The sequence below is a fragment of the Hippopotamus amphibius genome, chromosome 1, assembly GCF_030028045.1.
Source record: "Hippopotamus amphibius kiboko isolate mHipAmp2 chromosome 1, mHipAmp2.hap2, whole genome shotgun sequence".
NCBI classification, from domain to species: Eukaryota; Metazoa; Chordata; class Mammalia; order Artiodactyla; family Hippopotamidae; genus Hippopotamus; species Hippopotamus amphibius.
This window is the reverse complement of record NC_080186.1, coordinates 143,303,260-143,328,171: the sequence shown is the minus strand read 5'-3', so window position 1 is coordinate 143,328,171 and position 24,912 is coordinate 143,303,260. Positions and strand designations below refer to the sequence as shown.

Genomic DNA, 24,912 nt, shown 5'->3' with positions numbered 1-24,912 from the left:
AGATGGGCCCCCACCAGTAAGATGCTCTAACACAGACAACCAGGACAGGAGCTAAGAATGTCACAAGAGGTCAGCCTGAGTGTACAACCAGGGCCTCTGAGAATCTACAAGTGTGCCCATGAGAGCCTCCAAGCAGGCACCTGCCAAAGAGGGCACGGATAACTGATTCCAGCAGCCCTTTTAAGGGGGTCCTTTTTCCCTTAATCCCCACCTCTACCCTGACTCTGAAAAAGCCAGCCAGTCACAGGGACAGGAAAGAAAGTTAAGTGAAAAAGGAGATAACACTGCCCTGCAGTCCCCACTGCAGATCCCTGTAGTTGGAGTTGGAGAGGTCGGGTGGGGGGAGTTTGAATGAGATTGGGATATAGAAGTTTTGATCTCCCCTCAAGGGGATCATTTAATACCTGAATTGAGTGTGAACAAACAAAGCAGAACTTGTTTGCATAACTTAAACTAATGAGAAAGCAGCAGATGGAACTGTCCAAGATGTCACCAAGGGGCTGGGCAGGAGTTTGCAGAACATTGAGGGTGCAGTGTTTGGAAGGTGAAAGAAATCCACCTCTTGGTTGTGCCTCCCTTGAGTTCAGCCCACTCAATAAATTGGATACATATATCAAGTGCTTAACTCAGGCACTGCTGCGTGGCTCAGCTGTCAGATGACAGTGATTACTACTATTTTTATCTTCACATTCATTGCAAACTGATTCAGACCTTTTAGTCAATGTATAGAAACACAGTACGCCTAGTAAGTGAGAAGATGGAGAGATTTCTTACTCTGTTTTAAAAAATGTAGAAAGCTCCTGTCTTTACAGGCAAATTCAGAACCACCCACAGAATCAGGCTGCCATGAAGTCTGTCGATATATTGTCATTGAGAGCTGCAAAGGCCCTTCTCACACCTCAGGACATCATGGTGATGTTGTGTCTGTCACCAGCTTCAGCCACAGAGTTGGTGTGACTGGCTATCTTCCCAACGCCTGGTTAAGGTGTAATGAAAGTCGGACACTGTGGACCTCCCATCAGAACAGAGTCCCCAGCATGAGCCTTCCTCTCGTTGTCCCTCATCAAAATCTTCCTGTCCTAGGGCTCATTACCTCCTGGTCCTGCTCTCTGCTTTCCTAGCATGTCTGATAAACCAAGCTGTTTGTTGACAGAGCTTCAAGAGGCCAAGGGCTCAGCTGCGAATCCTTGTTCTGCCTTTTACTCTCTGGGATCCCTGGGCAATTTTCTTCCTTTTGCCTGCCTTCTGCATTTCCATCTGTAACATAGGAATTGTAGTGCCTGCCTTGTTTATCTCACAGGGTTATTGTGGGGTTCAATTGTAATTGTGGATGTGAGAGGGCTTGGAAAACTTTAAAGCACCATATAAATGACGTTGAGATGCTCAGGAGAGAAACGTCCTCATTAAATCCATGTAACGCTCTGCATGTGAGTAGGCTGGACCCCAGTGGACTTCAGAGGTGGGAATTCCAGCAATGTGAGAGGGTCCGTGTGAAAAGCACATTCGACAAACTCAGTCTGTCCCACAAACTACTTGAAGATCCAGCAGTGCTCTGATACTAAAATCCCCCTAGACTCAACGTTTATCTGGCCCACTCCAGGATCTGCCCCAAATGTGCTGTTTAAAAAGAAAATAAGATTTAGTAGGATTTATTGCAAGATGGCGGCGAAGTAGAGAGACGTGGAGTGCATCCCTCTCCACAGATGCATTGGGAGTGCACGGAAGGATGCAGTCATTCCCACAGAGAACCAGCTGAACACCAGCAGACAGCCTCGGACACCAGAAAGGGCTGCGGGGAGCCCGACATAGCCGGTAGGGAGGCATCTACGAGGGCTCAGAGAGGGTGAAGCGGCGGAGCTGTGGCAGACGGGAGGGAGTGAGAAACATGCGGAGGGTCCGCAGCGCAGCTCAGCGTTCCCGGACCGAGACATCGATCCGCGGCTGAACGGAGGGTCCGGGAGCAGGAGCGTGGGAACCGGAGAGCAGGTTCAGGGTGAGAAACATTGTTGCCGGTGGGGTGACGGACCGAGAGGACAGGAGGGAGGAGGTCCACGGAGAAGAGTGCCCATCCCTGAGAGCTGCCAGGCCACGATGGCGGCTGGAGGCTGCAGGCTCCCAGGCGGGGGGGAGGAGCCGTGCACGTAGCCGCTCTCTCTCTTTCCACGCCTCTGCAACAGGCAGTGGAGAGACGCCCTGCTTTGGGCCACCTAAGGCGCTCAGGGATAACAAGCACCCTCAGGCGCTTGGGCGGGGCTAGATTAAAACCCCTTACAACGCCAGCAGCAGGGAGGCTGCCGAGAGAAAAAAAAAAAAAAACAGCAACAACAACAAAAAAAACCCGAGAGAGGCCCAACCCTAAGACTTTCTGTTTACGCCTGAGCCACCAGCGCCCTCTGCAACAGGCACCTCCAAGCCTGACTGAAACAACAGTGCGCCACTGCTCACTCACTCCCAGGAGAAGGAGCCACTATTGTACCCTCTCCCTCTCCACACACTGACGCTTACAGACGAACAATAAAGGAACCTCTGCTGGTCACAGAATAATGCAAAAAAACCCAAGGCAAGGAGAAGGACACTTACAGCTGAGACGCTAAGGACACAGAAATAGTAGTATCAATACCTATTGAACTGGTCCATTCTGGAATCAGTTCTGGATTTTTTTTTTTTTCTTTTTCTCTCTCTCTCTTTTTTTTTTTTTGTTTTCTTTATTAAATACAATCGTAGCCCTAAGGGATCTACAAGTTTTACAACATAATTTTTTAATGATATTCTATATTCTTTTTTTTTTTTTTGCCTTTTTATATACTTCTATATCTAGCTAAGTTTTTGGTAGTACGGACACTATATCTCTCATACTTTCCTTTCATCCCTATCTTTTATACATTTCTATTCCTTTCTTTTTATTTGCATATTTCCAACCACATTACGCTCTTCCATTCCCCTTTCTTCCAGCCTTTTTAAGTTTATTTTATCTTAACATACTTACAGGCAACACTATCGGTCTGCTCAGACTCCTTGCTCTATTCTCCAGATGACGCACTGCTTTGGTATTTAATATTAGGCTTTTGTCTTTATCTTAGTTCTTAGTACAGTTGTCTAATTACATTCTGAGAATCTCCATTCTCTCTGGTGGTACTCTGGCTCTTTTCTATATTTGATCCTAGCTTACAAAATCTCCCTGGATTAATGTTTGTATGTGTAAGGTGTTATTTGTTTGTTTGTTTGCTTTTGCTTTTGTCTCTGATTTGTTCTGTTTCAGTTGTCAATTTCTGTTGGGTTTCTCTTTGAATATCTGATAGCACACTGGGGTTCTGTCAGGTCTTTCTAGAGCCTTATGTCCTAACGGATTCAGTAATTGTGTGTCTTATACATGTATGTGTTTCCTAGACTTAATATTCGTTTAATCCAATCCTTGGACATTAGTCTGAGGCTTGCACAGTCTTCTATAAACATCTCTATCGCCAGGACAAGCAACCCCAAAAGTTTGGACAACCATGAGGAAACAAAGAAACACCATGCAGGCAAAGGAGCAGGAAAAAAACCCACAAGACCAAATAAATGAGGAGGAAATAGGAAAAATGCCTGAAAAAGAATTTAGAGTAATGATAGTAAAAATGATACAAAATCTTGATAACAAAATAGAGGAAGTACAAGAAACAGTTCATAAGAACTCAGAAAAACAAACAGCAATGGATAACAAAATAACTGAAATTAAAAATACTCTAGATGCTATAACCAGCAGAATGACTGAGGCAGAAGAACGAATAAGTGAGTTGGAAGATAGAATGGGGGAAATAAATGCCACAGAGCAGGAAAAAGAAAAAAGAATAAAAAGAGTAGAAGACAGTCTCAGAGACCTTGGTGACAACATTAAGCGTACCAACATTCGAATTATAGGCGTCCCAGAAGAAGAAGAAAACAAGAAAGGGTCTGAGAAAATATTTGAAGAGGTTCTAGTGGAAAACTTCCCCAACATGGGAAAGGAAATAATTCACCAAGTCCAAGAAGCACAGAGAGTCCCATACAGAATAAACCCAAGGAGAAATACACCAACACATATTAAACAAACTAACGACAATTAAACACAAAGAAAAAATATTAAAAGCAGCAAGAGAAAAGCAACAAACAACATATAAGGGAAAACCCATCAGGATAACAGCTGACCTTTCTACAGAAACTCTGCTGGCCAGAAGGGAATGGCAGGATATACTGAAAGTCCTGAAAGAGAGAAACCTACAGCCAAGAATACTCTACTCAGCAAGAATCTCATTCAGATTTGAGGGAGAAATCAAAAGCTTTCCAGACAAACAAAAGTTAAGAGAATTCAGCACCACCAAACCAGCCTTACAACAAGTGCTAAAGGAACTTCTCTAAGTAGGAAACACAAGAAAAGGAAAACACCTACAAATACAAACCCAAAACAATTAAGAAAATGGTCATTGGAACACACATGTCAATAATCACTTTAAATGTAAATGGATTAAATGCTCCAACCAAAAGACACAGACTGGCTGAATGGATACAAAAACAAGACCCTTCTATATGCTGCCTACAAGAAACCCACTTCAGACCAAGGGATACATATAGACTGAAAGTAAAGGGATGGAAAAAGATATTCCATGCAAATGGAAGTCAAAAGAAAGCTGGAGTAGCAAGACTCATATCAGACAAATTAGACTTCAAAGTAAAGACTACTACAAGAGACAAGGAAGGACACTATCTAATGATCAAGGGATCCATTCAAGAAGAACATATCACAATGGTAAATATCTACGCCCCCAGTATAGGAGCACCTCAATACATAAGGCAAATGCTAACAGCTATAAAAGGGGACATCGACAGTAACACAATAATAGTGGGAGACTTGAACACCCCACTTACATCAATGGACAGATCATCCAAACAGAAAATCAATAAAGACACACAAGCTTTAAATGACACATTAGACCATCTCGACTTCATTGATATTTATAGGACAATCCATCCAAAAACGACAGACTACACTTTCTTCTCAAGTGCACACGGAACATTTTCCAGGACAGATCACATCTGGGGTCACAAATCAAACCTCGGCAAATTCAAGAAAATTGAAATCATATCAAGCATCTTCTCAGACCACAACGCCATGAGACTAGATATCAATTACAGGAAAAAAACTGCAAAAAATACAAACACATGGAGGCTAAACAATTCACTCTTAAACAACCAAGGAGTCACTAAAGAAATCAAAGAGGAAATCAAAAAATATCTAGAAACAAATGACAACGAAAACACAACAACCCAAAACCTATGGGACGCAGCAAAAGCAGTTCTAAGAGGGAAGTTTATAGCAATACAGTCCTACCTTAAGAAACAAGAAAATTATCAAATAAATAACCTAACCTTACAGCGAAAACAACTAGAGAAAGAAGAACAAAGAAACCCCAAAGTGAGCAGAAGGAAAGAAATCATAAAGATCAGAGCAGAAATAAATGAAAAAGAAAGGAAGGAAGCAATATCAAAAATAAATAAAACTAAAAGCTGGTTCTTTGAGAAGATTAACAAAATTGATAAACCATTAGCCAGACTCATCAAGAAAAAAAGGGAGAAGATGCAAATCAACAGAATTAGAAATGAAAAAGGAGAAGTCACAACGGACACCTCAGAAATACAAGAGATCATGAGAGACTACTACAAGCAACTATATGCCAATCAATTGGATAACCTGGAAGAAATGGATACATTCTTAGAAAAATACAATCTTCCAAGACTGAACCAGGAAGAAATAGAAACCATGAACAGACCAATCACAAGTACGGAAATTGAGGCAGTGATTAAAAATCTCCCAACACACAAAAGCCCAGGACCAGATGGGTTCACGGGCGAATTCTATCAAACATTTCGAGAAGAGTTAACACCTATCCTTCTCAAACTCTTCCAAAATATTGCAGAAGGCGGAACACTCCCAAACTCATTCTACGAGGCTACCATCACCCTGATACCAAAAGCAGGCAAAGATGTCACAAAAAAAGAAAACTACAGACCAATATCACTGATGAATATAGATGCAAAAATCCTCAACAAAATACTAGCTAACAGACTCCAACAGCACATTCAAAAAATCATACACCATGATCAAGTGGGGTTTATCCCTGGGATGCAAGGATTCTTCAATATACGCAAATCAATCAACGTGATACATCATATCAACAAATTGAAGGATAAAAACCATATGATCATCTCAATAGATGCAGAAAAAGCTTTTGACAGAGTTCAACATTGATTTATGATAAAAGCTCTCCAGAAAATGGGCATAGAAGGAAATTACCTCAACATAATAAAAGCCATATATGAAAAACCAAAAGCCAACATCGTTCTCAATGGGGAAAAACTGGAAGAATTCCCTCTAAGAACAGGAACAAGACAAGGGTGTCCACTCTCACCACTATTATTCAACCTAGTTTTGGAAATGTTAGCCACAGCAATCAGAGAAGAAAAAGAAATCAAAGGAATCCAAATTGGAAAAGAAGAAGTAAAATTGTCCCTCTTTGCAGATGACATGATATTATTTATAGAAAACCCTAAAGACTCTACCAGAAAACTGCTAGCACTCATTGATGAGTTTAGTAAAGTAGCAGGATACTAAATGAATGCACAGAAATCTCTTGCATTCCTATACACTAACAACGGAAGAGCAGAAAGAGAAATTAAGGAAACTCTCCATTCACCATTGCAACCAAAAGAATAAAATACCTAGGAATAAACCTGCCTAAGGAGGCAAAAGATCTGTATGCAGAAAACTTTAAGACATTGATGAAAGAAATCAAAGATGACACAAACAGATGGAGGGACATACCATGTTCCTGGATTGGAAGAATCAACATAGTGAAAATGACTGTACTACCCAAAGCAATGTACAGATTCAATGCAATCCCGATCAAATTACCAATGGCATTTTTCACAGAGCTAGAGCAAGAAATCTTACGATTTGTATGGAAATGCAAAAGACCCCGAATAGCCAAAGCAATCTTGAGAAGGAAAAATGGAGTTGGTGGAATCAGGCTTCCTGACTTCAAACTCTACTACAAGGCCATAGTGATCAAGACAGTATGGTACTGGCACAAAAATAGAAAGGAAGATCAATGGAATAGAATAGAGAACTCAGAAGTAAGCCCAAACACATATGGGCACCTTATCTTTGACAAAGGAGGCACAAGTATGCAATGGAAAAAAGACAGCCTCTTCAATAAGTGGTGCTGGGAAAACTGGACAGCAACATGTAAAAGAATGAAATTAGCACACTTCCTAACACCATACACAAAAATAAACTCCAAATGGATTAAAGACCTACATGTAAGGCCAGACACTATAAAACTCCTAGAGGAAAACATAGGCAGAACACTCTATGACATCCATCAAAGCAACATCCTTTTTGACCCACCTCCTAGAATCATGGAAATAAAATCAAGAATAAACAAATGGGACCTCATGAAACTTAAAAGCTTTTGCACAGCAAAAGAAACCATAAACAAGACAAGAAGACAGCCCTCAGAATGGGAAAAAATAATTGCCTATGAAACAACGGACAAAGGATTAACCTCCAAAATATACAAGCAGCTCATGCAGCTTCATACCAAAAAAGCAAATAACCCAATCCACAAATGGGCAGAAGACCTAAATAGACATTTCTCCAAAGAAGACATACAGATGGCCAACAAACACATGAAAAGATGCTCAACATCACTCATCATCAGAGAAATGCAAGTCAAAGCCACAATGAGGTATCACCTCACACCAGTCAGAATGGTCATCATCACAAAGTCTGGAAACCACAAATGTTGGAGAGGGTGTGGAGAAAAGGGAACTCTCCTGCACTGTTGGTGGGACTGTAAGTTGGTACAGCCACTATGGAAAACAATTTGGAGGTTCCTTAAAAAACTACAAATAGAACTTCCATATGATCCAGTAATCCCACTCCTGGGCATATACCCAAAGAAAACCATAATCCCAAAAGAAACTTGTACCATAATGTTTATTGCAGCACTCTTTACAATAGCCAGAACATGGAAGCAACCTAAATGCCCATCAACAAATGAATGGATACAGAAGATGTGGCATATATATACAATGGAATATTACTCAGCTATAAAAAGGGATGAGATGGAGCTATATGTAATGAGGTGGATAGAACTACAATCTGTCATACAGAGTGAAGTAAGTCAGAAAGAGAAGGACAAATATTGTATGCTAACTCACATATACGGAATCTAAAAATGGTACTGATGAACTCAGTGACAAGAACAAGGACGCAGATACAGAGAATGGACTGGAGAACTCGAGGTATGGGAGGGGGCGGGGGGTGAAGGGGAAACTGAGACGAAGCGAGAGAGTAGCACAGACATATATATACTACCAACTGTAAAATAGTCAGTGGGAAGTTGTTGTATAACAAAGGGAGTCCAACTCGAAGATGGAAGATGCCTTGGAGGACTGGGGCAGGGAGGGTGGGGGGAGACTCGAGGGGGGGGAGTCAAGGAAGGGAGGGAATATGGGGATATGTGTATAAAAACAGATGATTGAACCTGGTGTACCCCCAAAAAAATAATTAAAAAAAAAAAGAAAAAAAAAATAAAGCATTTAGTATAATGTCTGGGATATAGCAGGTGCTCAATAATGATCATCTGTTATTTTTAACTCTAAAATATTAACTATTGTTAACTATTTCCACCTCATAGGATATTCATTAGAATTAAATGGACTAAGGTTATTTGCATATCCAATAGGTGTCTGATGTATATGGGACATTGAAAATATATTCTTTCCCTTTCTTTCTCCTGATGCATAAAACCAGCTGCAAAAACTACACTTACTGGAGAATGGTAAGGGGCATGCTCTAAGTTCACTTTTCTGTCAGTGGCTCCAAATAATGTCTGTCATAATCTTCTTGAGATTTATTAAAGAAAATAAAAGCAGCAAAAAAAAAAAAAAAGAAAGAAAAAAAAAAAAAGAAAAGAAAGTTATCAAAAAACAAGCTTCTTTAGAACCTCTTCCTTTTTTCATGTACACGTGGCCCCGCCTGGGCACTCAGTGCCTCTACAACAGTCAACACTGTGGCTCAGCCCAGCCCTCCTCCCACGTAAGGGTTTGCACTTTATTTGATGACCCAGTGCAGGTCCCCTCACTTACAGATCTGGTCAGACTCACCTGTGCAGCTCACTGGCCCAGCATTTTCTGAGGAGACGCCTTTGTCCTCAGTGCTGACAAGCAACACAAACTCTCGGAAGCCAAGAAAAACATTTCCATTGGCCCCCAAGAGGTAACGTCCAAGTCCAGAGTGGCTCCAGCCTGAATCGAGCAATTAAATCCACGTCTGCCCCTACCCAAAACCTCAAAAATGTTAACATCTTGCACGTGTCAAGAGGGTTATTTATGAAACTATTTGCTTGTCAACCCCAGGAGGACATTCTGTACTTTTTTGCTGGAATACTGTATATTTATGAACCGTAGCTTGAAAACTAAAGTTGGCAGGAATATTTATCGGCAAAAAATTCTATCAGCCCCTCGTGCAGCACAGCCTGCATTCAGTCACTGTGGCGCGGTGGCTGGGCAGGGTCCTGGTGGAGAGCGAGTCTGTGGCTTGTTGCGGCGGGGAATGAATCCCAGATGTGTGCTTCTTCAGGGGATTTCAGTTTTAGATAAGAGGCTTGTTTTCTTTCTCTCTTTTCTTTTTCTTTCTTTTTTTTTTTTTTTTTTTTTTGCTCTAGCACTCCTTTCTCAACCTTGAATAATTAGTCTTGAACATTAAGAACATGCAGTCTATTTGTTGCCTCCTGTACTTGATGGTTTAGCACCCCTGCTCCCTGACCTTGTAAAGTCTACCCATTTGGAGAGCTAGCCTACTGATCTCCCAGTTTTAGATCTGTTTATCTTTTCCTAGCGTGCGACACACAGCCGTTTGGTTGGAGAAGAGAGGGCTAGGTGTGATGTGGAATAGACTCTAATCCGGGACAGTAAAATACCTGTGAGGGACTGTGGACGCCACTCTTCCCTGAGGACTGCCCCTGTGGAGCTAGCCCACCTCTGTCACGTCCCGGTGGTCAGCTTCATCAGCCATAGCGTCTTCTGCTGACAGTGGCCCTGAGCCCATCCATCGTTACAGCAGATTTCTTGCTTTCTTTTGAGCTTGAGCAGTGAACTTTTAATTCATTTTTCTGTTCTCTTCAACACTGAAGGACCCAAACGGGGAGTGGTCTGTGAGTGTGTATATATTCTGCAGTGACAGATAAAAGAACTTGTATCTAGGGACCTAGAGAGACCCAAAGGAACAGAAAAATCTGCACACACACAGGGTGACGTGTGACTGATCCTCAGGCAGTCTTTGCAATGGTTTCCGTAGCTGTGATGCCCATATTTGTATTCATAGAAGCCTTTGAACCTTGATTAAGGGCTTATTCCTAAAAGTCTTTAGCTGTAATACCATACACACCTGATAGGTATACTTGGAGATAAAGTGAAATCCCGTTGGCTAATTTCCTTACCACACTGCATAATAGTAATATTAAGTTATTATCATCATTGCCATTTATCAAGTATTTGGCATTTAGCACACTCTATTTCCAATCCTTAGAAATGGCAAAGATTTTATCACCCTTATTTTACAGGTGAAAAAAGCTGAGACACCGAGAGGTTAAGTAGTTTTCCAATAGACACATGACTGGTTATAAGTGGAACTGGTATTTGAACCCAGAATATGTTGGCTCTGTGATGGGAGAGAAAACAGATAAGAAATTGAAGGAAGCGGGGAGGAGGGGGAGTTGAAGCGTAAAACAAAACCATCAACCCTTGGGAGTTGGGTGTTGTTGACCCCAGCCGTCCTTCCAAACTCGGTTGACCTCCGTGAGTGAGGCACACTGTCCCTGTGTGGAGGGCCCCAGTGTGTACATCCAAGGGGGCTTGGAGATGGGAGGTCTCCGTGGAAGAGGACTTGTATCATCCTTTGGCTTTTTGGCAATGGAGACATCTGCAGATCCAGCAGGGGGTTATTCGGGGCCAAGTGAGGAATCTAAAATCCCTGAAAGCTTCTGGGGCTGGTCACTGGGATTCAGACTCCCCCAAGCATTTCCCTACGCCAAGGTCAGAGCACAGAATCAAGCTGTCTCTCTGCTCGTTCCTCTCCTGCCCCAGCCTTAACCCAACCCACCCACGGTTGGTACCTTGCCAGCAGGGAGCAATGCCTTCTGGGGGAGTCAGGTCCCTAGGTCTCAGACCACAGTCCAAGCTCGGGAGGCTATGAGAAGGCCCCCAGGGGTGTGAGGGCAGCCCAGGCTATAAATCTCAGGCCAGGGCATGGGCACAGAGCCAGCAAGTTCACTTAGAGAGCAGTGGACAGGGAGGGCCAACTGCTTGAAGAAAGACCTCAGGCAGCCTCCAGACCTTGGCGGGGAGGAGGCTGTGCCTAGAGGCTTCATCCAAACACAGTTCGTTTCATGGAGTCACAGAATTTCTGAGTCTCCCCATCCTTATGAGACCATGTGATTCTATCACAAAAGCCCCATTCATAATGTTAAGCTTCAGGGTGTATCTACTCCTTATTCTGCTGATGTGTGAGTTTAAGCATGTCTCTTGACACCTGATAAATGGGAAGAACACTTTATAATCTAATGAAGATCAGAGGATAGAAGTCATGTATTTGAGCTCTTAATTCAGACAACTTCCTTCACTTCTCGTGTATGTGACTTTGGATGAGTTACTTAATCTCAGTTTCCTAGTACGTAAAATGGAAATAATGAAATGCCTACTCTACAGAAGTGTTGTGAGAATAAACTAGAACATGAATATAAATAGGTTTGGCTCCTGGCATGTCAGTGCTAAATAACTGTGAGCTTTTAAAGAGTACTATTAATTTAACTTCCTGGAAACTAAATAAAACCATACGAATGGTAATTTTTTCTTGGGACACTATATTACTGTGAGGAATTATGAGTCCCTATATACAAGAAGGTAAATTAAATTCAGAAATGTTACCAGATTTGGCCAAGCTGAATAGCCAGGCATCACTGGTTTGGGAAATGAACTCACATCAGAGTATAAGAAAATTGCTCCCAGGCTGACCTTACTAAAGCAAAGTTTATTTGCTGGGGAAGGAGTAGGGCAGGTGGAAGAGCTCAGAAAAGGGAGGTATGCTCTAGATGAGGCCATTCCATGACTGTGTTAATGCAGTTAGACCTTCTGGGAGGATGAGGCCTCCAGAATGTACCTTTGCCAGGCACCCAATCGCCCACCCGTGCTCAAGGCCACTGCCTAAGGGAGGAAGGACTGCTACAAATTGGGAGGAATTTTCCAGATTTGGACTGTATCACAGCCGGGGGGGGGGGGGGGGGCGGCTAGTGGGAAAAGCAATTGCATGGAAGGCAGAGAATCCTAAATTCAAATCTTCTCTTACCCACTTCCTCACTGACCTTGGACAACCTAACCTCTTTGAACCTCAGTTTCCCCAGGCTCTAAAGTTGTGGATAATAAATGCCTATGTCTCTGGTTTTTTGTAAGGATTAAAAGAAGTAAGTAGTAGGTGCCTTACTTCTCCTTCCTGTTCACCTCAGTGAAATAGCCTGGTGGACAAATCTTGGAAAATAAGAGAGCTTGGCACCATTATTAATGGCCTGGTGGCTGAGTACTAGATACGGGAGACACCGGGTCAACTTCAGTCGAGATGGCAGAGTGAACAGAGGCAAGAAGCCCTGCCCCCTCAACATTAGAAATACCAAGCTAACTATCATTTTTAATTTTTAACGAAAAGTATTTGCTGAAGATCAGGAAAGAAAACCTGCAGTTGCCAGGAATGAATAGAGAAGACAAAACTCTTTAGATGTAGCCCGTCTCACAAGGGGAGAGCTGTGGAAGCCATGGCTGCCCAGGACAATCATGTCAGGACCGTGTAAAATCCTCAGTCAACAGAGGGTCATTTTGTCTGGTCTGCTACTCTTACAGAAGCAGGAAGCTACACTGTAGAAAGATTAATCCTGAGATATCCAGAAAATTCCGTTACCCAGAATTCCCCACTCTGCTCTTCTCATTTAGTTGAGGTTTTGCCATGTAATGTGTTGGCCAAAAAATGCCTTCAGTTTTTAAAAATAAAAGACGCATTCTTCATTTTCACCAAGAACTTTATTGAACAACGTATTCACCCTTTTGTTCTGCTACCTTCTGCCATTTTTCAAACAACTTCATAATTCCATCTTCCCAAAACTTTTTTATCTTTTTGAGCAAAGAACTGTTCCAGGTGCCTTTTACAGTCTTCCAGGGAATTGAAATGGTTTTCCATTAAGAGAATTTTGTAAAGACCTAAGTGAATGGAAATCTGAAGGTGCAATGTCTGGTGAATACAGTGGATGAATCAGAACTTCCCAGCCAAGCTGTAACAGTTTTTGCCTGGTCATCAAAGAAACATTTGGTCTTGTGTTATTCTGACAGAAGATTATGTGTTTTCTGTTGACTCATTCTGGACAATTTTCGTTGAGTGCTGCTTTCAGTTGATCTAATTGGGAGCAGTACTTGTTGGAATTTATCATTTGGTTTTCTGGAAGGAGCTCAATATAGAGGACTCCCTTCCAATCTCACCATATACACATCACCTTCTGTGGATGAAGACCGGCCTTTGGTCTTTGGTGGTTGGTGGTGGTTTATTTCATTTGCCCACAATATCTCTTCCATTCCACAGTACTGTACAGTATCCACTTTTCATCACCTGTCACAATTTGTTTTAAAAATGGAACGTTTTCATTACGTTTAAGTAGAGAATTGCATGTGGAAATATAGTCAAGAAGGTTTTTTTCACTTAACTTATGTGGAACCCAAACATGAAAGCGATTGACATAACCAAGCTAGTGCAAATGATTTTCAGCACTTGATGTGGATATTTTGAGTATGTTGGCTATCTCTCACATGGTATAACATTGATTGTTCTCAATTAATGTCTTTTTTTTCTAAAGCTTTATTTATTTATTTTGACGGCATTGGGTCTTTGTTGCTGCACATGGGCTTTCTCTAGTTGTGGTAAGTAGGGGCTACTCTTCATTATGGTGCACTGGCTTCTCATTGCAGTGGCTTCTCTTGTTGCAAAGCACGGGCTCTAGGCATATAGGCTTCAGTAGTTGTGGTGCATGGGCTCAGTAGCTGTGGCACATGGGCTTAGTTGCTCTGCGGTATGTGAGATCTTCCTGGAGCAGGGATTGAACCCGTGTCCTATGCATTGGCAGGCAAATTCTTAACCACTGCGCCACCAGGGAAGTCCCTCAGTTAATGTCTTGATTTGATCACTATCAACTTCAACTGGTCTAACCGACCGTGGAACACTGACCACCAGAAACCTCCAGCACGAAACTTTGCAAACCACTTTTGACACATTCGATCAGTCACAGCACCCTCTCCATACACTGCACACATCTTTTTTTTGTGTTTCAGTTGCATTTTTACCTTTCTTGAAGTAATAAAGCAAAAAAGGCCAAAAATGTTGCTTTTTTTCTTCCATCTTCAATATTAAAATGGCTACACAAAAATTCACCAATTTTGATGTCTTTTTATAAATGCACAGCTGTCACATACAATCTTAACAAAATTGTTTCAAATGAAGTTCAAGACTACTAAGTGCTAGTAGAGTCATCTTACGGAAAAAACCGAACGAACCTTTTGGCCAACCCAATACATCAGGAAATGATTGTGCTGACTTTTACTTTTATCCATAATCATTCAGCGTGTTTAGCCATTTCTCTTTTCTGTATTTCTCAGCTCCTTTGGAGGGGAATGAGAGACCCTCCCCAGGCAAGAATGAAATAATCTGCCTATGGTTTTAAGGGACCGTGAGCTTCTTTCCAGTGCACCATTAAGAACTATTTATAGGAGGAAGAATGGAGACTGAGGCTTTTGGGGTGGAGGTTGTAAGTGAGAGTCAGAGAAGGAAAGTGGAAGGGGGTAGATGGCAGTTTGGAGAGAGGGTTGTTCAAAAGAGGGAAAGGCCCAGGGTTCAAGTGAGGGAGGACACTACAAAGGGCTCCATTTGAGCCATGCTGGATTTGCCAGTCCTCCTAGGATCTGAGGACAGAATGTTGTGATCTGAGCCCTGAAGGGAAGAAAATTAGAGTTGGCAAAAGCTCTATACCTGTCAGGAAATGTATGATTATTAGGGCCATGTGGATTTAAGATGCTAAAGAAATACTCACTCAGAATATATTCCTACAGAGGAAAAGACTGCAAATGCTTCCTTATAAAAGAATACTGCTTTTAGATTCATAAAAATGCCCCCAACTTAAATCTCCAGCTGATAAAAAAATTTCCAATTCATTGATGTCGAGAGTGGAATAATAAAATAAAATAAAATAAAATAAAATAAAATACAGCTGTACCATTTATTAGTGGCATGGCACAAGGATGTCAGTTCTTTTTTCTGAACCTAAGTTTCTTCACCTATAAAATGGGAATGATAATAGTACCCACTTCGTTAGGAACATTATGAGAATTAAATGAAATAATGCATTTAAGTGTGTATTAAGTATAGTGATGGTTCATCATAAGCCCTGGCAATGGCTGTGGTTTGGGCAAGGCTGTTTTCCCAAGATGGACAGTACCTACCTTAGCTAACTCTCAAAAAATGAATACTATTGTTAGTATTATGAAGGCAGGGTCCTTCCTCTGCTTGGCTTTCCCTCAGTGGCCTCTAAAGGGAATAATCACCATATTCACTGCAGGAATTTTGCATTCAGTAAGTCAGCAGCCAGCAGGCAGACTACAAACAGTGACAAAAGGTGTGGAGTCTCTCATCTGTACAGACTTGATTCATCACAAATGTACCAGGTGAAGAATACCAGACCAAGTTTTTCAGCCTTCACCTGCAGACCATGAAAAATATGGTGGGATCCGTAGCACCTTCATAAACTGCATATTGTTACCAGAATAAAAAGTAGGAAAAGACATTCATTTAGGAAAAAGATTACAGTAAAGATGCTTGGATTACAGAAAGCACCTACTCCTCAAGTTCACGAGAATATCCCTTCAGTGAATGTAAAACTGAAAGTGGTTAAGCATTTGATAAGAATCAAGTCCCTGAAGTTGCGACAAGGACTTCCAGCAGAGGAGGACACATGTAATGCCTGCCTCATGAACACTGGGGAATTAGTAGTGTGTGGCATCTAAACCCTGTGGACCAGGAAGCAGTTAGGTCCTAATGCCAAAGCAGTTTCAGATTAAAAAATGCAAATCATCTTTATTTAAAGATGCTGAGAAATTGTTTCTATTAAAATATATTTTAAATACAAAGAAAAAAAAAAGCAAGTTCCAGGTTGGCTTGCTTTCTTTTTGCAGATCTGAGCTTTTGATGTACTCTAGGTCAGATCCAAGTGGTTGTCCGTTTCTTACTGTTATTTGTACCTTTCCTCCATCCGTTATGAAAGAAAGCACAATAAGGATCATACAGCCATTAAAGCCACATCCTATACTAGAGACCCCATCTGAGCAACCTTCAGGTTCTAATATTCAAACCACACTGCCACAGTTGCTGCCTCTGAATCACCACACAATTCCTCATCATTACAGGGACAGCCCAAATATTGGCAGAAGAAATCAGAATTAATATTTTTAGGGACAACAAGAAGGAGACCCAAAATTACCTAAGGATAAAATCAGCCTGCAGTAAACAAGCCTAGCTAATTGTCCAGAAAGAGAAGCTTCCATCCCCGTGCCCACTTATCCCATCCCTTTCGAAATCTGTTTCAGAAAGGCAGAGGCAAAAGTACAGATTAGAACTCAAATAAGCGGCAAGTGAGTCAAAATATTTAAAGGGAAGGAATCTCTGATTCATGTGCCTCTGATTGCAGTTTGTAATTGCTCCTTTCATGCTTAATGGGCTTCCCCAAGCAAGGCTGGGAAACCATGCTGCAGCCACATTCCAGGTTCTAGGTCACATGCCTGTGCTGTACCAGGGACCAGCCTCATTGGTGGGGCATCAGAGGCAGAGGAAGAAGTGTGAGCATGTTGGCAGGAATGTATGGAATGTTGGAATATTAAAGCCTGGGAACAGGGAAGTTCAGAACTCAGATGATGAGGGAGGACAGACCTGGTATCAGCTCAGACAAGTGATTGACCTCTCTAAGGCCAAGGTTCCCCACCTGTGAAACCTCCTGGGGCTATTGATAGCATTAAATTAGAGCATGGGCGTATACCATCCAGCACAGGGCCTGCCACACAGTAAGTGCCCTGTGACTTACTCACGGGACGTGTTCGGCCAACAAATAAATAGTGCCTGATAATTTGAATAGAAATCTCAGGCCCAGAGGAGGCAGGTGCCTGCCCAGGGTGACTCACACAGTCATTAGAACTCAGGGGTCCAACTCCCAGGTCAGTGCTGTTTACTTGACCTGGGCAGTGCAATTTCAATCATTCCTCCAACTCTTGGCTAGCCTAGTCCCAGGGAATCAAGCCTGCCCTGTTTTGGAGGCATTCACCAACAGAGGATGGTCTGGGGGACACTTTGAGACCCCCAAGTGCCCCAGGAGGCCTCCCTAATGGATTTCCTCCCTCCTGATCTGAAGTTCCTTATTCGATCTGGGTTAAGCAACAGAGCAGAGAGGGACTAACCATTCCTTAGTTCTGTTATGTGTCAAATATTATTCTTGGCATGTTAAATATATCTTCTTGTTTATTCCTCATAATACCTCTGTGGAGTAGGTAATTTTGTCCCCAATCTGCAGGTGAAAAAACTGAGGCACAGAGATGTTAAGTGACTATTTGGGTTAAATTGCATCTTTCCCCAAAACACACATGTTGAAGTCCTGACTCCCAGTACCCCAGAAGGTGACCTTATTTGGAAAGCATCATTGGGAATGTAATTAGGTAAGTAAGATGAGGTCATTAGAGTGGGCCCTAATCCAATATGATTGGTATCCTTATAAAAAGGGGAAGTTTGGACGTAGAGTCATGCCCAGAGGAAAAACACCATGTAAAGATGAAGGCAGAGAGTGGGGAGTGCCAAAGATTGCCAGCAAATGACCAGAAGCTGGGAGAAGGGCATGGAACAGATTGTTTCTCACAGCCCTCAGAAGGAACCAATTCTACCAACACCTTGATCTCAGACTTCTAGCCTCCAGAACTGTTCTGTCGTTTAAGCCACTGGTTTGTGATATGTTGTTACAGTAGCTGTGGCAAATTAATGTGATGGTGGATGCCCATGTGGTTGTTCAAGTCAGAAACGTAGGAGCCATTATTAATTCATCATTTTCCCTTGCCCTCCGATCTGATTCATCACCAAATCCTGTTGATGCTTTTCCTCCTTCATATTTCTCATTCATCACCTCTTTCCATCTCCATTGCCATTTCTGTCATTCAAGCTACCATCATCTCTCAGCTGCATCACCATAACCACTTTGTATCAGGTTTCCCTAACTCTTGCCCTATCCCAACACAAATCCATTTTCCTCAAAATAGCGAGGGTAATCTTCATTAAATGAATCATACCTCATCAATCCCCTGCCTAAAAATATTGCGATGGCTCCCCAGTCCTCCTGGGGTACAACCTGAAATTTTTCCTAAGCCAGCAATCCTAGTCCTTGTCCCAATCCTACCTCATCTCATCCTTGATCTCTGTGTTTTATCCAGATTCACTTACTTTTAGTTAATTCTCATTCATCAGACTTGACCATCTCATGGTCTTTGCTTATGTTGGTCCTTATGCTTAGAATGCTCCTCACCCAACCCAATGCCCACATTTTCCATCCTGCTAACTGCAAGGTAGCCTTCAGCTCTCAACCTACATTACTCCTCAAAGAGACTTTCACTGACCACCATCTCCCTCTAAATTATTTCTATCTTGTTATTTTTTGACTAGGCATCATTTTCTTTTTCTTCAAAGATCTTACTATAATCTGTATCTATGTACTACTTAATGTATATACTTCCCAAGGAGACTTTATAAGAGTAGAGACCTCGTGCTTTGTATACCATTGTCTCCCTAGTGCCTAGTATGCAATACCTGGAATATTGTTGGCACTCAGTAAATAGTTCTTGACTGAATGAATGAAAGTCAGCATTGGCATTCAAACCAGGTTCAACATGACTCTAATGTTCTTCCACTAGAGCACGCAGAAAATTGCCTCTTGAAGGTTATAGTTAAAATTAACTCATTATATAATTTCTGCTTCCAGTTATGATGGAGTGCCTTGATTTAGATCAACCCTCCTATTACTTTTAATTAAAAATAACTATAAAAGCTAGATTAAATTCAATGACAAAAATAAAGATTGTTTGATGGCATCAGAGAACAACCACAGCAGCCAGGACTTGAGGGCATGAGATTCCAAGGGACAGAGACTGCAAGAGAAGTGAGCCTGACATTTTGCTCTGCTTTTTACCTTAAGGAATTTGCTGCATCCTAAACTGGGTGGGAGTGAAAGGTCAAGAAACCAGGCCGAAGGCAGCTGGTCAGAAGCTAAAAAACTAGCTCTCACAGAGCTGGAGAGACAAAGGTGAAGTTCATAGATATTAGAATGAGTAGCCCTACTAAACACTCCGAGCTTCCAGTTAAGACCAAGAGTAAAGACAAACTGACCAACTGGAAATAGACTAACCCCTCTTAACTCTCAGTTGAGACCAATCTCCATCCCTGACTGGGTAGGCAGGATCTGTTCTTCCTCTAACTGCTGGCCAGAAGAAAATAAAGTTTTCCCTGGAGAAAGATGACATCATCTAAAACCACCACAATTTCTCATACACCAAGTCCCACATTTTCCTCGTTGTGGCCCTAAGAAGTCTGTCATCTCCAAAGAAGACAACGTGAATTCCACGTAAATCTGAATCCCCTTGGACAGGCCCAGGTGGGTGCCAAGGGCAGAGACAGGGTGAAGAGAAGGACCGTTGGTGGCTAGACAAAGCTGACAATTTGAAATTAACTGAGAGCTCAGCTGCCTGGAATTTCACTTTGGAAACAGAAATCTGTCTACTGTGCAGCCAACACGTGGACATATGGAGACTCAATGCAAAGAGCATGCAAAACAAATATCAGCAAAGGAATGACTTCCCTTTTGATAGCAATGAAATTGGCTTCAATTATTAGAAAAATGTGATATTACAGATGGAAGGAGCCTTAAAATTTGTCCAAGCCAAACCTTTAAGCCTTTCACTTGCATTGACTGAGGCCCTGAGATGGGAAATGATCCTCTTATGTCCACACAAAAAATCGAGTTATTTCTTAAACACAGACGGCTAGGCTCCACGTCCAGACAGACTCCCTGCTTGGTTCACTGCTTCAGTGACGCTCCAAGCTCAGACGTCTCTAGCCAGCAGCCCATCAACACTGCAAACAGCTTCAGCAAGACTATAAATGTCATGTTAGACATCAGATGATAAATGTGACTTCTCCCCAGCAAAGAGAGCCCTAATGGCGGAAGACAATGGGATTCCCATGGAATTAAATTCTTCCGTTCCCCAAGGACACCACAATTTCCCATTTATAGTATTGTCCTAATAAATACACAGGAAGTCATAATTCACTGCTATTATTTAAAGTAGTCGTGTTGTTCTCACTTTTATAAAGTCACATTGGGCAAGATGTTTTCTATCAAGTAAGCAGCTGGGCCTTTAAAAAACACAAAGCTGGTGCTTCCATCTGTGCTGTTACCTTGAAAGTAGGGATGGAGCCTCAGAGTTTGGGAAAAGGGCAGCAAATGAGGTGGCAGGAGGGCCGCGTTCTTTGTCCTTGTTTTTGTTTCTGGTCTGCGTGCTGTGGGCAAATCTCTTAAACTCAAAATAACATGAACTACTTGTGGAGCTCTGTGCTAAGAGCTAACAAGGCTCTTTTCTGGTCACCTTCACAACAACCTCCTGAGGTAGCAGCTGAGAAAATGGAGGCTCAAAGGGCTTTTGAATTGAGTAGGGTCCACTGGAACTGTTATGACAGCTGGAATTCTAACTCAATTACAAGGCATTTGGCTCTAGAACCAGAATCTTTTTTTTATGTTTGTTTGTTTTTACTAGTGTCTTGTTGCCTTAGCTTCCTCAACTGCATGCAACCCCAGTGGCACTGAAGCCACCATTTCTCAGACATGTAACTAACCTCAACTCAAATATCTCCCCAACCACTGCCTGTGACAGACCATAATTTCTCCAAATCCTCAAGGGTATGCCTTATCATGGGCATTTTGACTTTGGATCTGCAAGTGCTGCCTCTATCCATCCCATACCAACATTCCCAGATGAGAAACTCAGGTCCTATGTGAAAAGAAGGAAAAAAGAAAAAAGGAAAGCACAGCTAGGAGTCCATGGGTTTAGAGTTTAAAAACAAGCTGAGGGTAATGGAAGCAACCTAGATGCCTGTCAACAGATAAATGGATAAAGAAGATGCACTGCAAATATACAATGGAATATTAGCCACAAAAAGGAACAAAATTGGGTCATTTGTAGAGATGTGAATGGACCTAGAGACTGTCATACAGAGCGAAGTAAGTAAGAAAGAGAAAAATATCATTAACGCATATATATGGAATCTAGAAAAATGGTACAGATGAACTGGTTTGCAAGGCAGAAACAGAGACACAGATGTAAAGAACAAACATATGGACACCAAGGGGGAAAGGGAGGTGGGATGAATTGGGAGATTGAAACTGACATATATACACTGATATGTATAAAATAGATAACTATTGAGAACCTGCTGTATAGCACAGGGAGCTCTACTTCACTTTGTTGTACAGTAGAAACTAACACAACATTGTAAAGCAAATATACCCAATTTAAAAAAAAAGGAAAAAGAGTTCTAGGAGAGGGGAAAGAGATGGAGGAGAGAAATAACATGAGATTTCCTTTTCTGACAGTATAGTAAACTAAATACTCAGACCAACACTCCTGCAGCAACAATTTAAAATGCTGTATAAACTATTAAAAACTTTTATTAAAGTCAAAACAACAACAGCAAAAACCTGAGCGGTCACATGAGGAGTCACAGCTCACAGTTCAGCCTCGCCCTAATCCTGCCCCCTCTGACCAACTGTCTCTTCTCTCTCCCTCCCCCAAGACCCCAGAATGTCTTGAGTGCAGCAGTTCTGGCCCTTTCTCAAAAGCCTCGAGGTTAGCCAACATTCATGGACTGCAGAGACTCCCTGGCCAAACAGGTGTAGCCAACCAAGCATTGTCTCAATAATGCCAGGGTTTTCTCTAAACTGGAGTCTCAAGCATCTGCTAAGAACGCAAATCTTTTTCTGTACATTACATGCAAAATGAAGGGGTTAAGAGCGATCAAAGATGCCCAGACTCAGTTCTCTGAAACCCAGGACCATGAACTCTTCAAAAGCCAGATTAATACTACACATTTATCTATAATGAAGGTATATACAATGTCAGATGTCTTTGCTTTAAGCTAGAATTATATCAGCTCTGTATGGTATCTGTGGTTTTCTCACCAAATTCTAATAACAACTATTTATGTTTTTGGTTAATTAAAAGTGCTCACATAAATCTTTTACTACTTAAAATCTGATCATTCACTCATTCAATAAACATTTATTGATCAATTAATCTGTGCCAGGCTTGGGTATTCAGTGGTAAACAAGATGAACTCACTGCCTTCAAGGTGGTGGCAGACAGTAAATAAACAAATAAATTTGTATAATAGTGTTAGATACTGACTTGGGCACTTAGAATTCAAGGATATATTCCTGTGAACATTACATGCAAAATGAAGGGGGTTAAGAGAAATCTTAACCCCTTACAAATCCAGCCTGAATAGTTCTAAATATTTTTACACATCTACCTGTGATGGTTTTAAGCTAGAACACATTCCAACCAAAAATGCAAGCCCTGGTGAGAATTGGTGTCAATCTTCATTGGATTATGAACACGAAAATGTTTCTTTGGGGATTACATGACGCTACTTTAGCAGATGCTACAGGCTGCACGGTTATAAGCTAGTTCAGTATCTATTTTGCATATAATACAGCTTGGATCTTAAATTAGACCTTGATGCCAAAGCCTTTCTCCACAGAAAGGGAAGAGGGCAGAGGAAGACAGCTCAGAAAGAGCAAAGTTCCTCCAAACGCCTTGCTCGTGCTTTAATCTCCACAGGGGTGCAATTAACCAGGCGGCCCCTTCCCAATGCTTTCATCACCCTCACTTGGAAAGGAGCTTTCCCTGGGCACAATCAAGTGCTTTCAAAGCTTAAAAGTCATGGCTTTTCAGCGAATGTAGCCTGTCCATTTCCATTTCATTCAGAACATGAAGGAAAGAGATTGCTCTTTGTCAAGTGGATAAGAAATGGGGGCTGAAGGGGAAGACTAAAGACCAAGAAGAATCTATATTCCAAGAGCATATATGTAACTCTGTGGAGATGTTTAAATATACAGTACTGTGAACAACCATAGAAGGTAGAGTTGGAGAGAATCTTAGAGAATTACGAGTCCAGTTTATAGACCCATAGAAGGTAGAGTTGGAGAGAATCTTAGAGAACTACAAGTCCAGTTCCATGCTTGACATAAGGGGAAACTGAGTCCTGAAAAGGAAAAGCAGTCTTTCTAAGACTATAAGATTGGTTGGTAGCTGAGTAAGGACTAGAACCCTGACCCTCTGGTGCCCTTCCTGTCATCAGACTGTTTCCACATTCCCTTTCGTCATTTATCTTCTTTCATGTTGTTTTTATAAATTTGTTCCAGCACATAGAAATCCTCCCTTTTGTACTAACCCAAATATTCTCTAGTTTGCAAAGAACCAGTCTATATGCCATGTGCTTCAAGAAGTTAACCTAATTATTCTAGGAATAATTTCTGCTTCGTTCTTTGAAATCACCACATTTGTAATCTGAGTCACACATTTGTTTGTGTTGTAGCTTGCAAATGATGGTTTACAATTTAAACTGTCTTAAGCAAAAACAAAAATGGGCAATTTGTTAGCTGCAAAACTGAAAAGTCCAGGGGGGAAACTTACTTCAGTCATGGTTGCATCCTGAGGCTCAAAGGAGAGCATCAGGACACAGCATGATTTTCTCCACTCCCTCTTTCTCTGGGTGAGCTCTTTTCTCAAGATCTCCACCTCACAGTGGCATGATAGCTGCCAGCAGCTCCACGTTGAATCTTGTCCTCTTAACAACACCAGCAGGAAGCAGACTTCCTCTTTCCCAGCAGTTCCACAGAATTCCCATGTAGGAGCCTCATTGGGTCTGATTGGACACGTGCTTGTTGTTGGCCTGCTGTGCTCACCTCCTCCTAGACCCAGGAGATGGCTGTCATCGTTAACTAATTGTGGTGGTAGCATAGGGACACTTGGTTATTATTACATGATTTGTGCACAGTGCAGCACGTTGGTGTTAATGGCAAACTAAGAAATTAATAAGACTTGCTAAAGTCAGTTTTTGCAACCACAGTGCTACAGTTCTACAGAAAGATGCCTCACTGGGAACTTCCTGAGACTGTCAGAACCTTGTGCCTGATGGGCCCAGTTCCATCGCCACTCACCCCAGAGCATCTTCCATGGGAAGCCGGGGCATCTCGAGAAGCTGAAGTCTCTGAACATCCTACAACCTGCTGTCTCCTGGTATATTCTGCTCATAATATATTCTATGAGCATATCAGAGTAGTCTGTAACTTCTGTAAGAGTCAGTTCAGGGGATACCTTTTTGAACAAGCTTCTGATGATGTTCTGCTCATCTCCGAATGAATTGCTGTAGCCACAGGAATGTAATGCTCCAACTGGTCTGGCCTGAGTCACATGATGACCTGAGTAGCTCCACACGGCAGAAATGACTATAGCATTGGATTCTTTAATAGTATATATTTCCTGGAGAATGCTATACAGCTCCTAATAGAATGGAGTGTGGAGTGTCAATTCCAGCAAGGAAAACCAAGGTATGTTACCAGAAAAAGAGGAAATGGCTGTTGGACAGAGAAGAGAAATGAAGATCCATCCATC

General features: G+C 41.9%; 1 pseudogene; it reads left to right on the top strand.

Annotated features, from left to right (window-relative positions):
- The first annotated feature begins 15,643 nt into the window (after window positions 1-15,643).
- Window positions 15,644-16,196, top strand: LOC130841194 (39S ribosomal protein L30, mitochondrial-like; annotated as a pseudogene).
- Window positions 16,197-24,912: the final 8,716 nt, after the last annotated feature.